The sequence below is a fragment of the Cervus elaphus genome, chromosome 12, assembly GCF_910594005.1.
Source record: "Cervus elaphus chromosome 12, mCerEla1.1, whole genome shotgun sequence".
Classification (NCBI taxonomy): domain Eukaryota; kingdom Metazoa; phylum Chordata; class Mammalia; order Artiodactyla; family Cervidae; genus Cervus; species Cervus elaphus.
This window is the reverse complement of record NC_057826.1, coordinates 46,340,478-46,354,267: the sequence shown is the minus strand read 5'-3', so window position 1 is coordinate 46,354,267 and position 13,790 is coordinate 46,340,478. Positions and strand designations below refer to the sequence as shown.

Genomic DNA, 13,790 nt, shown 5'->3' with positions numbered 1-13,790 from the left:
CCTTATGGGAATCCCTTTGTGTGTTATTTGTTGTTTCTCCCTTGCTGCTTTTAATATTTGTTCTTTGTGTTTGATCTTTGTTAATTTGATTAATATGTGTCTTGGGTGTTTCGCCTTGGGTTTATCCTGTTTGGGACTCTCTGGGTTTCTTGGACTTGGGTGGCTATTTCCTTCCCCATTTTAGGGAAGTTTTCAGCTATTATCTCCTCGAGTATTTTCTCATGGCCTTTCTTTTTGTCTCCTTCTGGGACTCCTATGATTCGAATGTTGGGGCGTTTCATATTGTCCCAGAGGTCCCTGAGGTTGTCCTAATTTCTTTTGATTCTTTTTTCTTTTTTCCTCTCTGCTTCATTTATTTCCTCCATTTTATCTTCTACCTCACTTATCCTATCTTCTGCCTCCGTTATTCTACTCTTGGTTCCCTCCAGAGTGTTTTTGATCTCATTTATTGCATTATTCATTTTTAATTGACTCTTTTTTATTTCTTCTAGGTCTTCATTAAACATTTCTTGCATCTTTTCAGTCTTTGTCTCCAGGCTATTTATCTGTAACTCCATTTTGTTTTCAAGATTTTGGATCATTTTTATTATCATTATTCTAAATTCTCTTTCAGGTAGATTCCCTATCTCCTCCTCTTTTGTTTGACTTGGTGGGCATTTTTCATGTTCCTTTACTTGTAGGGTATTTCTCTGCTTTTTCATATTGTTTAGATTGCTGTGTCTGGAGTGGGCTTTCTGTATTCTGGAGGTCTGTGATTCCTTTTTATTGTGGAGGTTTTACCCAGTGGGTGGGGTTGGACGTTTGGCTTGTCAAGGTTTCCTGGTTAGGGAGGCTTGCTTCGGTGTTCTGGTGCGTGGAACTTGATTTCTTTTCTCTGGAGTGCAATGGAGTGCCCAGTGATGAGTTTTGAGATGTGTCTATGTGTTAGGTGTGACCTTGGGCAGCCTGTATGTTAGCATTCAGGGCTATGTTTCTGCGTTGCTGGAGAATTTGCGTGGTATGTCATGCTCTGGAACTTATTGGCTCTTGGGTGGTGGTTGGTTTCAGTGTAGGTATGGAGGCTTTTGGACGGTCTCTTATTACTTAAAGTTCCATGAAGTCAGGAGTTTTCTGGTGTTCTTGGGTTTTGGGCTCAAGTCTCCTGCCTCTGGGTTTCAGTTTTATTCTTCCAGTAGTCTCAAGACTTCTACTATACAGCACTGCTAATAAAACTTCTAGGTTAATGGCGAAAGATTCTCCCCCGTGAGGGACGCCCAGAGAGGTTCGCAGAGTTACATGAAGAAGAGGAGAGGGAGGAGGGAGATAGAGATGAGCAGGAGGAGAAAAAGGGGGACTCAAGAGGAGAGAGATCGATCTATGCAGTTGTCTGTTCCCAGAGTGTTCTCCGTAGCCCAGAGACCCACAAAGTTTCACAGAATTGGATTGGGAAGAGAAGGGGAAAGGAGGAAATAGAGATGTTCTGAGGTAGAAAAAGGAGAGTCAAGATTGGGAGAGAATAATCAACACACTGCTGTATAAAAATGGGAACTGAATACTGGATTCTTAAATGTCCACAATTTATATCATATACTGAAAAACAAAGATTAAAAATCTAGAGTAGAGGTTAGACTTTTAAAAATACTATATTAAAGGCAAAAACCAAAACACACACACAAAAATTTTAGAAATATATACAAAGTTTGGTTTAAAAATTGGGCTTCTTTTTTTTTTTGTAAGGTTATAGTGTAATGAAAATGAAAATTAAGGAGTAGTAGAGGAGTAATAGAGGACTTTAAAAGGAAATAAAAAAAGAAAGTAGAAGAGAAAAAAAAAACAAGTAAAGAAAATTAAAAAAATTTTTTTTCCCTAATTAAGAAAATCGTAAAAATCTGTGAAAATGAAAGTTAAGGAGTAATGGAGTAATAGGGAATTTTAAAAGAAAATAAAAGAGAAAACATGAAAAAAGAAAAAAAAATTTTTTTCCTTTATTAAAAAAAAAAAAATGTATCTAGGAATTTCTCTGAAGCTGTTGCGGTCAGTGTGGGTTCAGTTCAGTTTCAGATAGCTCCTCGTCCCAGCTTACACTTCTTGATATCTACAGGCCCCTTCCGATGTAGTCGGTGTTACCTACAGGGATTTTAATCTGTTACACCGGTCCCTTCTGAAGCGGTTCCCTTTGTTTATTTGGCTTCTGTTTGCCGGTCTCTTCCGCGCCTAATTTCCGCCCTGACACAGGCTGGCGGAGGTGGTCTCTTATTCAGGTAGCTAGTTACGTCGCGCTGCGGGGAGGGGCTGGCGCTGCCTTCTCCGTCTACGCTGCTCAGGCTCCCGGCTGCTCTATATGGAGTGTGCCCTGCACTGCGCGCGGTTCCAGCCCTCGGGTGTTCCACAAAAGCACGGAACACAAAGCTGCGCCTGCGTTTTGTGCCTTCCCCGTCAGAGCGGTTCAGGCAGCCAGGGGCTTGCCGGGGCGCTCTCCCCGGGTGCGTGCGCCTTCTGCCCTCCGCGTCCCCAGCCCCAGTCCCCGCCCGCGCTGGTCGGGTGCCTGCGTCCTGTGTCTCGCTGCGACCCTCCTGGCGGATGTCGACCATCCAGAATCTCAGGAGGTCTTTGCTTAGAAAGTGGAGGCCTGTTTGCAGTGTGGTAGGGGATGCGGTCTTTGGGGCCGAGCCTGCCCCTTCCCCTCTCCCCTGCCTCCTGCCTCCGGCGGGGCTGGGCCGGTCTGCAGCCTGCGAGCTCTTCTCTGGACTTTCTCGGTCCCTTTGTTCTGCGAACGGGCCGGCAGTGTGTTCGGCCGGTTAATTTTCTCTCTCTCTTTTACTGTCCCACAGTTTAAGTTGGTAACTCACAAAAGCTCCCTCCGATTGTCCTCAGGGGACTCAGGCCCGGTCCTTACCCTAAGCAATGCCACCCGCTCCTCTCCGTTCTGCCCCCACTTGCTGGTGGTGGATGCGGGCATCTGGGGTACTTTTCCGCTGGGAGTTGCTTTTAGGCACGATATCTGTGAGTTTTATTTATTGTTCCTCTCCCAGTCAGGTTGCCCTCCGAGGTTCAAAAACTTCCCCCAGACCCGCCAGTGTGAGGGTTTCCCGGTGCTTGAAAACTTCCTCTATTAAGAGTCCCTTCCCTGGACGGATCTCCGTCCTTAGCTCCCCTGTCTCCCCTTTTATCTTTTATATTTTGTCCTACCTCCTTTCGAAGACAATGGGTTGCTTTTCTGGGCGCCTGATGACCTCAGCTAGAGATCAGGAGTTGTTTTGTGAAGATTGCTCTGCGTTCAGTTATTCTTTTGATGAATTTGTAGGAGAGAAAGTGGTCTCCCTGTCCTATTCCTCCGCCATCTTTGCTCCTCCCATTTGCTTGTCTTTAAGCTGTCATTGTCATAATCACAGTTATTATGTTCATAGCTTGTGATAGGTTACCAGAGCTTTGCACATACTATTTCATTAAATCCTTACTACTGTAGTTAGCTAGGAACCACTGCTTTTTGCACTCATTTAACAAATGTTTATCGTAAAGCTAGCTGCTTTACACAAACTAGCTCTTTTAATTATTTTAACAGTATAACTAGTTGTATATTATTATCTTGACCCCAAGTTTCTAAAATATAGAAAGAGGGCTAGAGAGGTTGAGAAATTTGGCTAACGTGGTGGTTTATAAATAAAACCAGGATTCAATCCCACATCAGTATGATTGCAAAGCTTTTGTTCCAGATGGTGGTGTATAACCCTTGCAGATGAATGAAATTCTTGTTCTTTTGTTCCGATTGTTTACCCTTAGTGAAGACAGCCCAAGTGGTGTGGCTATGAATTGCTCTTCCTTGAGGCCTGAGAGTGCTGAAGTGCACATAGCTGAATGTGCTTTCCTATTGGATTGGTTACTGAGGTCTAGAAAATACTGGAAGATTAAGTTGTAATAGAGATAGAATGGGAAAGACTAGAGATCTCTTCAAGAAAATTAGAGATACCAAGAGATACCATTACGTGCAAAGATGGGTTTGATAAAGGACAGAAATGGTATGGACCTAACAGAAGCAAAATATGTTAAGAAGAGGTGGTAAGAATACACAGAACTATACAAAAGAAATCTTCATGACCCAGATAATCAGGATGGTGTGATCACTCACCTAGAGCCAGACATCCTGGAGTGTGAAGTCAAGTGGGCTTTAGGAATCACTACTACACACAAAGCTAGGGGAGGTGATGGAATTCCAGTTGAGCTATTTCAAATCCTAAAAGATTATGCAGTTAAAGCGCTGCATTCAATATGCCAGCAAATTTGGAAAACTCAGCAGTGGTCACAGGATTGGAAAAGGTCAGTTTTCATTCTAATCCCAAAGAAAGGCAATGCCAAAGAATCCTCAGACTACCACACAATTGCACTCATCTCACATGCTAGCAAAATAATGCTCAAAATTCTCCAAGCCAGGCTCCAACAGTACATAAACTATGAAATTCCAGATGTTCAAGCTCAATTTAGAAAAGGCAGAGGAACCAGAGATCAAATTGCCAACATCTGTTGGATCATTGAAAAAGGAAGAGAGTTCCAGAAAAACATCTAATTCTGCTTTATTGACTATGCCAAAGCCTTTGACTGTGTGGATCACAATGAACTGTGGAAAATTCTTCAAGAGATAGGAATACCAGACCACCTGATTTGCTTCCTGAGAAATCTGTATGCAGGTCAGGAATTAACATTTCGAGCTGGACATGGAACAACAGACTGGTTCCAAATTGGGAAAGGAGTACTTCAAGGCTGTATATTGTCACCTTGCTTATTTAACTTATTTAAAGAGAAATGCTGGACTGGATAAAGCACAAGCTGGCATCAAGATTGCCCGGAGAAATATCAATAACCTCAGGTATGTAGATGACACCACCCTTATGGCAGAAAACAAAGAAACTAAAGAGCGTCTTGATGAAACTGAAAGAGGAGAGTGAAAAAGTTGGCTTAAGGCTCAATATTCAGAAAACTAAGATCATGGCATCTAGTCCCATCACTTCATGGCAAATAGATGGAGAAATAGTGGAAACAGTGTCAGACTTTATTGTTTTGGGCTTCAAAAGTCACTGCAGATGGTGACTGCAGCCATGAAATTAAAAGACACTTGCTCCTTGGAAGGAAAGTTATGACCAGCCTAGACAGAATATTAAAAAGCAGAGACATTACTTTGCCAACAAATGTCTGTCTAGTCAAAGCTGTGATTTTTCCAGTAGTGTGTATGGATGTGAGAGTTGGACTATAAAGAAAGCTGAGTGCCGAAGAATTCATGCTTTCTAACTGTGGTATTGGAGAGGACTCTTGAGAGTCCCCTTGGACTGTACCAGTCCATCCTAAAGGGAATTAGTCTTGAATATTCATTGGAAGGACTGATGCTGAAGCTGAAACTCCACTACTTGGGCCAACTGATGTGAAGAACTGACTCATTTGAAAAGACCCTGATGCTGGGAAAGATTGAAGGCGGAAGGAGAAGGGGACGGCAGAGGACGAGCTGCTTGGATGGCATCACTGACTCAAGGACATGAGTTTGAGTAAACTCTGGAAGTTGGTGATGGACAGGGAGGCCTGGCGTGCTGCAGTCCATGGGGTTGCAAGGAGTCGGACAGGACTGAGTGACTGAACTGAACTGAACTGATTTTCTGAGGTGGAAGGAAAGAAAGTGAAGACAAGTGTGAAACTAGGTAAGTTTCTAACAAAAATTGCTTAGTGGGTTCTATTGAGGTCTCTACTAGGTTAGAGAGCATGAATTCATGGAGATGTTATTCAGCACAGCTATGTGATTTATCTTCTAGAGTGTTTAGTGTTTCAGATTTAAGAATAGATCATTGAGCCAAAGTTGGAATTTTGATGGACAAGTACAGCAGAAGACTAGTAGTACAAAGGACCAGGTTGAAAAATAGCTTAGATATCCAGCTATGATGTCTAGGCTGGGGGACTTCCCAGGCAATCCAGTGGTTAAGACTCTGCGCTTCCAATGCACAAGGCTCAGGTTTGATCCCTGGCTAGGAACTAAGATCCCACATGCTGTGCAGCATGGCCAAAAAAATAAAAAAATAATCTATTTTTTAAAAATAGAAATCTCGGCTGGGTTAGCAAGGAAGAGATGCCATGGTGGCCCAGTGGACTCAGGAAAAATGGAGCGGTTAAGACTTTAGAGGACACTATAGGTTGAAGATTGATGAAGGGAAAGTTTGCAGGATAGAAAGTTCTAGTCAGTGACTGGGATTCCAGAGTTTGATATCACTGAAGAAGTGCAGATCAGGTGATGACAAGTCCAGGTGGTGGTCCTGGAGTGGGTAGCAAAAGTGAAGGAAAGGTCATTTGAGTTAAGGTTGTTATAGCCAGTGAGTTGTGTCTGACTGCAACCCCATGGACTGCAGCATGCCAGGCTCCTCTGTCTTCCACTGTCTCCCGGAATTTGCTCAAATTCATGTCACTGAGCCGGTGATGCTATCCAGCCATCTCATCCTCTGTCACCCCCTTCTTCTCTTTGCCCTTAATCTTCCTAGCATCAGGGTCTTTTCCAGTGAGTCAACTCTTCACATCAGGTAACCCAAGTATTGGAACCTCAGCTTCAGCATAAGTCCTTCCAATGAATACTCAGGGTTGATCTTCTTTAGCATTGGCTGGTTTGATCTCCTTGCAGCCCAAGGGACTATCAGGAGTCTTCTCCAGCACCACAATTCAAAAGCATTGATTCTTCAGTGATCAGCCTTCTTTATGGCACAACTCTCACATCAGTACATGACTACTGGAAAAACCATAACTTTGACTAGATGGCCCTTTGTTGGCAAAGTGATGTCTCTGCTATTTAATATGCTGTCTAAGTTTGTCATAGCTTTCCTTTCTTTTGTCCTTTCCTTAAAAGGAGCAAGCATCTTTTAATTTCATGGATGTAATAATCGTCTACAGTGATTTTGGAGCCCAAGAAAATAAAGTCTGTCACTGTTTTCTTTTTTTTCCCCTTCTATTTGCTGTGAAGTGATGGAACTTGTACATCTGGAAGTTCTTGGTTCATATCCTGCTGAAGCCTAGCTTGAAGGATTTTGAGCATTACCTTGCTAGGATATGAAATGAGTGCAACTGTATGGTAGTTTGAACATTCTTTGGCATTGCCCTTCTTTGGGATTGAAATGAAAACTGACCTTTTCCAGCCTTGTAGCCACTGCTGAGTTTTCTAAATTTGCTGGCATATTGAGTGCAGCACTTTAACAGCATCATATTTTAGGATTTGAAATAGCTCAGCGGGATTTCCATCACCTGCACTAGCTTTGTTAGTAGTGATGCTTCGTAAGGCCCACTTGACCTTATACTTCAGGATGTCTGGCTCTATCTAGGTGAGTGACCAGACCATGCCATCGTGGTTTCCTGGGTCATTAAGACCTTTTTTTGTATATTTCTTCTGTATTCTTGCCACCTTGAGTTAAGGAGTCCCAGGTATTTCAGGGCTAAACTGATAAGTGGGTCATATACCTAAACTTTAGAATCTTTGGGAATTATGGCATGAATTGGGTTGGAGACAGATGCTGGGACCCAGGTATCAAAGACTTCAATGAATAAGAGAAGAATGATTTTAAAAAGCCAATTAGATGTCAGTGATCAGAGGTTATAGGGTAAAGATGTCAGAGTCCTAAAGGATGATGATTTTCTTTCACTAAGGGAGAGTTACAGGTTGGAACTTGGCAGAAGTGAGTCTGGAGAATGCCCGTGCCTATGATCCTAGCCCCTCCCGTGATGTGGGGAGGGAATCCTCCATAGAGAAGGTGGTAGATACAGCACTGCCCTCCAGAGAGAGCCAGGTTTACTTTAACAGGCATTGTGTGGAAAAATTGAGGATTAAGAAATGATGGGGGTGGGAGTTGGAGTCAGTTATGCTCGAATCACGAGTAAGAAAGTGTAAAGGAATAGAGGGGGATGGAACAGGAAAAACCAGCAGATGTGAACTTTCATGTGAGGGCAAAGAAGCAGCTGCTTTTTGGTCAGTGCCCAAAGATAACAGGTTGTTGGACATAGTTAGAAAGTCCTTTGTTGTTATGGTGCTGGGACTGGCTAAATGGTCCTAGGCAGTGTTTAGTCTGGTTTTATTTCTTTTGTTACAGATAAATTTATTTATATATTTATGTTTTGGCTGTGCCGGGTCTCCATTGCTGCATGGGCTTTCTCTGGTTGCAGTGAGTGGGGCCTACTCTCTAGTTGCAATGTGCAGGTTACTCTAGTTGCGATTTTCAGGCTTCTCATAGCGGTGGCATCTCTTGCTATGGAGTGTGAGCTCTAGGGCATTGGGCTTCAGTAGTTGCAGCTCATGGGCTCTAGAACACAGGCTCAGTAGTTGTGGTACACAGGCTTAGTTGCTCCGCAGCATTTGGGATCTTCCCAGATCAGGGATCAAACCTGTGTCTCCTGCATTGACAGGAGGATTCTTTACCTCTGAGCCACGGGGAAGCCCTGGTTTTATTTCTGATATACCAGTGATGTGATTTCGATTTGAATGGAAAGGACAGATAAGATCATTGAGCTAGTGTTGGAATTTTGCTCACAGGTACAGCAAAAGAAGTGTGTGTGCATATGACAACTGGCAAAAGCATTGAATTGGTAGCAACCTAGTGCAAAAAAGTGTACTTGATTGTGGTGAAGTGTGACTGGTAAATTACAATCACCTTAGTTTCTGTTGGTTTTTTGTACCTGTTAGGATGTAGGGTAAAGATGTCAAAGTCCCAAAGGGAGCATCACTATGAATATAGCTAGTAGAGGTGATGGAATTCCTGCTGAGCTATTTCAAATCCTAAAAGATGATGCTGTAAAGTGCTGCCTACAGTTAGGTACAAAGAGAAGCAAAATAGGAGAGTTAAAAATGAAGAGAGATGGAAGAAAACTTAGTAACTAGTGACATTCAGAGAAACAAAGTACAACTAATCATCCTGCCAAGTATGAACAGATGAAAGGTAGTAGTTATTAGAGAGAAATGTATCCTCTTTAGCCATGTAACACAGTACAGAATATAGAAACAGACGTAATAGACGCCATTCAGAAGCAGTGTTGAATTTAAGACAAACGATGAAGCGCTTTCATCTCCAGAGGCTTTGTTTCATGTTAGCCTTCTATATTTACACAGACATAAACAGTCCAACTGTCCTTTATTGTGTTTAAACTCACGGGACACTTGTTCACAGAAGGGTAGAAGTGGACAAGCCTTCCAAAAGAGCAGTCATTTGAGAAAACTCTTCATGGGATTGTATCTACTCAAAAGAGACTCTTTAAAAAAAGCCATAGAATGTTTTCATTTTTCTTTACTTAGTCTTTTACTGCCGATCTTTAGTTTTAAATGCCAAATCTACATTTCAGGAAAATAAATAAACTAAGGTAATTTTATTTGTTCATGAAAACATTTTACCTTTTGTAATTAACATTGTACCAGATAGCTTTTTACTGAGAACACTTCACATAAAACAATCTCTGTGCTCTAATTTAGATTTTCACATGGTGTGTTGTTATTTAACAGCCTCACATGACTCAGAATTTATGAATAACTAATAACTACCCTTCCAGACACTTTTAGTCATGTAAGGTTAGCTCGATCGTTGTTTTATCCCACCTATGTTGCTCTGTACTTGAGTTTCAGCGTGAGTTTTTTTGGACTGTCTTAACCAAAGACTGAAAGTTTCTTCTTCTCATGACATAGGACCACTTGAATCCCATCTGCATACCTCACTCTGTACAGCAAATTATAATGTTAGATAGGAGGAAACTAAAGATATGTAATTCTGCAATCTAGTAGCACCCAGCAGCATATTATTGTCATGACATAAAATTACCTACACTAGTTCTAGTGTCTGAATTTTCTTTTTTTTCTCTTGGCCTAAGTGCCAGCATTAAGAACCTGCCTAATCTAACTCCAGTCCTTTTAAGACTGAGGCTGTGATTTGCTTTTACTTTTTCTCTTGCCACCCAGGTTAATTCTGCTTCTGAACCCCCGCGTTGTGTGTAGGAGCCTGCCATTTGCTCACTGACTCGCCTAGTACCAACTTGTGCCAGTCTGAATCCCTGTTTGCTTGCTGTTTGTGAATTTTCTGTAGCTGGACTCTGTCTGCCTGTCTGGATATCCTTTTACTTCATGTTGAACTTTTTGATGCTGATTGTTAACCACCTGTTACCAGCTTCTCCCAACACAGGATATATGGTTCTGCTTGCCAGATTGAATTTCTTTCTGGTACTTTGGTTTGGATCCATGCCCTGACAAGAACTGTGAAGAATTAGCCTACCACAGTTTCACAGATGCTGGCAGAAGTCAGGAGACTCTTGAGTCAAACACAAAGGACTTTACTATTCAAGGCATGTCAAACAGTATGACCTTCATGTTAGTTCCTCTGTGCCTGAAATCCCATAGGACCAATGCAGAAGTGGACCCAAGTGGATGCTATACACAAAATCGGTTTGTACCAGAGCTGAGAAGGCCAAGCTTAAGGAACACAATTTTTTACAAGAGTATTATAAGCAAGCCTGTCTAACTTTTGCCTCACAGGGTGATAATATCTTTATTATTCTGAACAGCAAACAAATCTATTAATTGCCTCAGAGAGAGACCATGTCTCTGTCATCCAAGGTGTCCACTGTACAAACATCTTTGAAAAGACAGTCCCAAACAAAAGCCCTCAGTGCATCTGTTGACAAATGACATGCAGGAACATAAAAGACCCATGGAAAATTGTCTCCCAGTATCCTCTTGGATCTGCCTACTTTCAGAACAGATCTGCCAAATTTGCCTTGCTCTGCTGCATTTTTTTACAAGTCTTTGTTTGTGGAGATAAGACAGTTTTCTTATGCTGTCTTTTGCCTGACTTGAAGTTTAGAATCCATATTCTAAAATAACTTCTTTGACATAATTATAATTTTGTTTGTTGATTGATTGTATGCATTTTACAACCCAAAATATTCCACTGCAGTGCAGTCACCATTATGGCTTAACCTGTCATTTTATTTGGTTGTACAGCATCCCTTTCCTCCTTCCATCCTGAGTGCTAAATTGTACTGGTTGGTGTTCCTTCACTAAGGTGCAGTAATACTCAGTTTTAGAAGCTCTTGAAATACCAAGAATGTTTTCTACCCACATAAGATGAAAGAAACAAGGACCTTCAAAATCTTTTGAGGGGTAAGGTGCTATTAGAGTTCTTATTGCCCACCAGATAGAACTATTGTGTCTTCTGTTGGAATATGTGTTACTCCTGGCCTCCTCTGCTGTTTCTAAGCCCCACTGCTTTTGATTTCTCTTTAACTTCTTTTACTGTCTCTTTCTTTACTTCCCTCCAAATTGCTTCTTTCTAATCACTGCTGCTTGTTACGGCTGCTGTTATGTTCAACTGTTGCTCAAAATGTTTGGCCTTTCTGGCTATTGCCAATCATGATGTTTCTTTTTTTACAATGGAAACCAATCAGTCATCGTAAAAATGACAGTAGTGTGTGCAATTGTCCACATCTGTTCTTTCTGTACAGGCGGTACCATAAGGACTCAGTATGTTTTAAATGAGTATTTTTGTATAATTCTTTTCACTGTCATTGCTTTATTTGGAGCCATCAGGCAAGACTTACTGGTTATTAGCTTCTGTGTTTAAATTTGTTCTTCAAATGCTACTGCCCCTAAGACTGAGATTTAGTTTTTTCCCCTTTTCCTTTTGAAATTCAGCTATTTCTGAGTTCAGAACCATTCTGAAAGTCATAAAACAAATTATACTTTGTTGAATGTTTGTACTGGTGTTAAACTTTTAGGAATATAATGTTCATTGCATTTATAGTTTAATATATATGCAAACATTGAAAATGTTTAATATTTCATATTTCTTCCTATTAAACCTCCTACAGTGGTTCTTTTTTTAAAATTTTTGTTGGCATACAGATGTTTAGAGTGTTGTGTTAGTTTGAGATGTACAGCAAAGTGAATCAGTTATACATATACATATATCCACTCTTTTTTAGATTCTTCCCCCATGTAGGTCATTACAGAGTATTGAGTAGAGTTCCTTGTGCTATACAGTAGGTTCTTATTATCTTTCTTATATAGTAGTATGTAGATACAAGCTCGTTAACAGTTTTCTCAATCTATTGCTCTTTTGGAAGGCTTGTCTACCTCAATCCTTCTGTGAACAACTGTCCCGTGAGTTTAAACACAGTAAAGGACAGTTGGACTGTTTACATCTGTGTAAATATAGAAGGCTAGCATGAAACAAAGCCTCTGGAGATGAAAGCGTTTCATCCCTTGGCTTAGATTCAACGGAGCTTTGTTTTGGGGAGATAAAAATATTCTAGATGTGTATGGTGCTGCTGGTTGTACAAAAGTGTGTAAAGTGTTTATGTGTTTAATGCCACTAAACTGTACACTTCAAAATGGTTAAAATGGTAAATTTTACAATTAAATGTTAATTAATTGAAAAAGGTTTGTAGTAGACACAATAGACTATCTAGCCAACATTTATTGTCTCCTTTTATCCTTGCTGGTAGAGCCCCTATTTTGTTTAGGCGTGTAGACCTTGTCTGTGTGACTTAGGGTGGGGACCCTATCCCAAGACCAGGGATAAATTCTGATTGCAGCATATCAAGATTATTATCATTACATTGCTGGTGTGTGTATTTTATATATATATGTGTGTATATATATACACATATATATGTACACACAATAATGTTTATTACAGTATTGTTTATAAAAGCTGAATATTGGGAAACAAGACACGTGAGTGTCCATTAGTAGGAGGAGACAGGTTTTAGAAATCCTTGCACAAATGAGGGAACCTCTTTGAAAATCTCTGTGAAAATAGTATATTTCTGTATTTGTTAACATGGAAAGATGGTCATATTGTTGAATTATTTAAAGAAGTTTCCAAACAGCAGTATATAGAGCTGAGGAGTGAAATTGGAGAAAGAGAATGGGTGGAAGGACTGAGAACGAAAGAAACTGGTAGGTTTTTTAAGGCAAAATACTTTTTTAAGACTTGGTATTTTTGATCCATGAGATTTGGGGAAGGTGGTAAACTGGGAGATTTCTGGCAAGGTTTTCTTGATCTCAAGAAGCATATACCAGAAGATACTGTCCTATTTTCTTTTAATGAATATCATGCCTGAGTGTGGCACCTAGAACCATGCATAAGGAAAACCAGCCCCAGGATGAAGCAACTGCTGAGTCCAGTAGGATGGAGCAGGAACCTGAGGCCTTGATAAGACCCATGTGTTACTGATCACATGGGGCATGGAGCCTTTTCCTCTAAGCTGTTTTAATGTGAGGTGATCTGTTTCCTTCCTTGTTTAAACCAGTTTGAGTTGAGGTTCTGTTACTTGTGGTCAGAAGCATCCTCGCTGATATGAGACATTTCAGAAATGTAAACTGTTCCACAGAATTAGCTTTTCTAGTTTGTGCAGGTTATTTTAAACCTGAGTCAGACTTAGGTTAGATGTCACTGTGGTGTCCTTTTACCTTTTATTCATGATTTGCAGGGTGCTTTTATGGGTCTGCTTTTGAAGTCATTGTGTTTAATATTCTAAAATTGTGAAGTGTATAGTACAATTGTCTGGAAATGAATACTAAATGTTGTTTATAAGGCACTTTTATATTTGGAAAGACTTTCTATTTTCCTTATGTTTATGTATTTTTCAAAATACTAGGAATTGTACGTGAAAAACAAATTACATTTTAAATAAATCCTTTAATTATGTATATATCTTTATTTGAAGAGAATTTGGGGAGATTTGAACTGAAAGAGTGTATTTATTAGAATGCTTTCATTTGCAAGTAACTGAGAAACCCAATTTAAACTGGCTTAATGTTT

At 40.6% G+C, this 13,790-nt stretch overlaps 1 protein-coding gene across 2 annotated transcripts in view; it reads left to right on the top strand.

Moving 5' to 3' along the window:
• DNAAF4 (dynein axonemal assembly factor 4) overlaps positions 1-13,790 on the top strand; it is a 72,094-nt gene that overhangs the window by 50,957 nt on the left and 7,347 nt on the right. The gene's annotated exons all lie outside the window — the stretch shown is intronic.